This window comes from Bos indicus, chromosome 18, assembly GCF_029378745.1.
Source record: "Bos indicus isolate NIAB-ARS_2022 breed Sahiwal x Tharparkar chromosome 18, NIAB-ARS_B.indTharparkar_mat_pri_1.0, whole genome shotgun sequence".
NCBI lineage: Eukaryota > Metazoa > Chordata > Mammalia > Artiodactyla > Bovidae > Bos > Bos indicus.
The window spans coordinates 49,975,493-49,978,995 of record NC_091777.1 but is presented as its reverse complement, the minus strand read 5'-3'; positions in this window follow the sequence as shown (position 1 = coordinate 49,978,995).

Sequence of the window (3,503 nt, the reverse complement as noted above, 5' to 3'; positions counted from 1 at the left end):
TGATTCTAGCTGTGCTTCTTCCAGCCCAGCGTTTCTCATGATGTACTCTGCATAGAAGTTAAATAAACGGGGTAACAATATACAGCCTCGACGTACTCCTTTTCCTATTTGGAACCAGTCTGTTGTTCCATGTCCAGTTCTAACTGTTGCTTCCTGACCTGCATACAGGTTTCTCAAGAGGCAGGTCAGGTGGTCTGGTATTCCCATCTCTTGAAGAATTTTCCACAGTTTATTGTGATCCACACAGTCAAAGGCTTTGGCATAGTCAATAAAGCAGAAATAGATGTGTTTTTTTGGAACTCTCTTGCTTTTTCGATGATCCAGCGGATGTTGGCAATTTGATCTTTGCTTCCTCTGCCTTTTCTAAAACCAGCTTGAACATCTGGAAGTTCATGGTTCACGTATTGCTGAAGCCTGGCTTGGAGAATTTTGAGCATTACTTTACTAGCGTGTAAGATGAGTGCAATTGTGAGGTAGTTTGAGCATTGTTTGGCATTGCCTTTCTTTGGGATTGGGATGAAAACTGACCTTTTCCAGTCCTGTGGCCACTGCTGAGTTTTCCAAATTTGCTGGCATATTGAGTGCAGCACTTTCACAGCATCATCTTTCAGGATTTGAAGTAGCTCAACTGGAATTCCATCACCTCCACTAGCTTTGTTCATAGTGATGCTTTCTAAGGCCCACTTGACTTCACATTCCAGGATGTCTGGCTCTAGGTGAGTGATCACACCATCGTGATTATCTGGATCGTGAAGATCTTTTTTGTACAGTTCTTTTGTGTATTCTTGCCACCTTTTCTTAATATCTTCTGCTTCTGTTAGGTCCATATCATTTCTGTCCTTTATCGAGCCCATCTTTGCATGAAACTTTCCCTTGGAATCTCTAATTTTCTTGAAGAGATCTCTAGTCTTTTCCATTCTGTTTTCCTCTATTTCTTTGCATTGATCGCTGAGAAAGGCTTTCTTATCTCTCCTTGCTATTCTTTGGAACTCTGCATTCAGATGCTTATATCTTTCCTTTTCTCCTTTGCTTTTCGCTTCTCTTCTTTTCACAGCTATTTGTAAGGACTCCCCAGACAGCCATTTTGCTTTTTTGCATTTCTTTTCCATGGAGATGTTCTTGATCCCTGTCTCCTGTACAATGTCACAAACCTCATTCTATAGTTCATCAGGCACTCTGTCTATCAGATCTAGGCCCTTAAATCTATTTCTTACTTCCACTGTATAATCATAAGGGATTTGATTTAGGTCATACCTGAATGGTCTAGTGGTTTTCCCCACTTTCTTCAATTTAAGTCTGAATTTGGCAATAAGGAGTTCATGATCTGAGCCACAATCAGCTCCTGGTCTTGTTTTTGTTGACTGTATAGAGCTTCTCCATCTTTGGCTGCAAAGAATATAATCAGTCTGATTTCGGTGTTGACCATGTGGTGATGTCCATGTGTAGAGTCTTCTCTTGTGTTGTTGGAAGAGGGTGTTTGCTATGACCAGTGCGTTCTCTTGGAAAAACTCTATTAGCCTTTGCCCTGCTCCATTCTGTACTCCAAGGCCAAACTTGCCTGTTACTCCAGGTGTTTCTTGACTTCCTACTTTTGCATTCCAGTCCCCTATAATGGACCGAGAGTGCCAGACTGCTTTGGCAGAGGAGCAGCTGAGAGGAGCTACCCCACGTCTGAGGTCAGGGGTGGTGGCCTAGAGGAGCAACCCCACGTCCAAGGAGTGGCAGCTGCGCGGGAGGGCCGAGAGGAGCTACTCCACGTTCAAGGTCAGGAGGGGTGGCCGTGAGGAGATAGCCCTCGTCCAAGGTAAGGAGCAGCGGCTGTGCTTTGCTGGAGTAGCCGTGAAGAGATACCCCACGTCCAAAGTAAGATAAACCCAAGTAAGATGATAGGTGTTGCGAGAGGGCATCAGAGGGCAGACACACTGAAACCATAATCACAGAAAACTAGCCAGTCTGATCACACGGACCACCCCTTGTCTAACTCAATGAAACTAAACCATGCCGTGTGGGGCCACCCAAGACGGGAGGGTCATGGTGGAGAGGTCTGACAGAATGTGGTCCACTGGAGAAGGGAATGGCAAACCACTTCAGTATTCTTGCCTTGAGAACCTCATGAACAGTATGAAAAGGCAAAAAGGTAGGACACTGAAAGAGGAACTCCCCAGGTCAGTAGGTGCCCAATATGCTACTGGAGATCAGTGGAGAAATAACTCCAGAAAGAATGAAGGGATAGAGCCAAAGCAAACGCAATACCCAGTTGTGGCTGTGACTGGTGATAGAAGCAAGGTCCGATGCTGTAAAGAGCAATATTGCATAGGAACCTGGAATGTCAGGTCCATGAATCAAGGCAAATTGGAAGTGGTCAAACAAGAGATGGCAAGAGTGAATGTCGACATTCTAGGAATCAGCAAACTAAAATGGACTGGAATGGGTGAATTTAACTCAGATGACCATTATATCTACTACTGTGGGCAGGAATCCCTCAGAAGAAATGGAGTAGCCATCATGGTCAACAAAAGAGTCTGAAATGCAGTACTTGGATGCAATCTCAAAAACAACAGAATGATCTCTGTTCGTTTCCAAGGCAAACCATTCAGTATCACGGTAATCCAGGCCTATGCCCCAACCAGTAGCACTGAAGAAGCTGAAGTTGAATGGTTCTATGAAGACCTACAAGACCTTTTAGAACTAACACCCAAAGCAAGAGTAGCGAAGAAAAATATTTTCAGGATTCTAAGGCATTCCCTGTTGATCAGATTTTCAGCTTGATTAGTAAGGGTTTTTATCTGTCCCCAAGTAAGGTCGGTGACGTTGAGTGTGGCGTTTTTTGGAAATTTTTAAAAACCACCATGGCTTGTATTGGAATTTCTTCCTTCTGGGGTTTTTGTTGTTTCATCTCTAGTTTGAATGCTGGGAGCCCCCTTAGGTTGAATCTTCTGAAGAGGAAGCCTTGTGAGTTCATTGGATCCATCTGGAGAAATAGAAGCATATCCCTTTCCCTGTAAGATTAGTTTCTTAGATTTCCATTGATTAGTTAATCCGTCTTGATATCAAATGGGCAAAAGAAGGGAGGTGTCCTTTAATGTTTCAAAATGTTTTTCTGTTTTTGTCAAAATATCTCCTTGTGGTAAGTTTTTAAAATTTAAAATAAAGCTATATTAACAATAGTTATAAAAAAGAAAGGAAAGTGATGACGAAAACATTCCTAGGAAATATTTCAGTCCAAAAATAATCATCTAGAGATCTGTTTGGGAACTGGTAGATAATGTCCCCAAGAGGACATTGAGAAGCTTTTGGTGGCTCAGCTGGTAAAGAATCCGCCTGCAATGCAGGAGACCTGGGTTCAATCCCTGGGTTGGGAAGCTCTGCTGTAGAAGGGAAAGGCTACCCACTCCAATATTCTGGCCTGGAGAATTCCATGGACTATGCAGTGCATGGGGTCACAAAGAGTCGGACACGACTGAGTGACTTTCACTTTCACTTTGACTCTTGACTATTTAAAC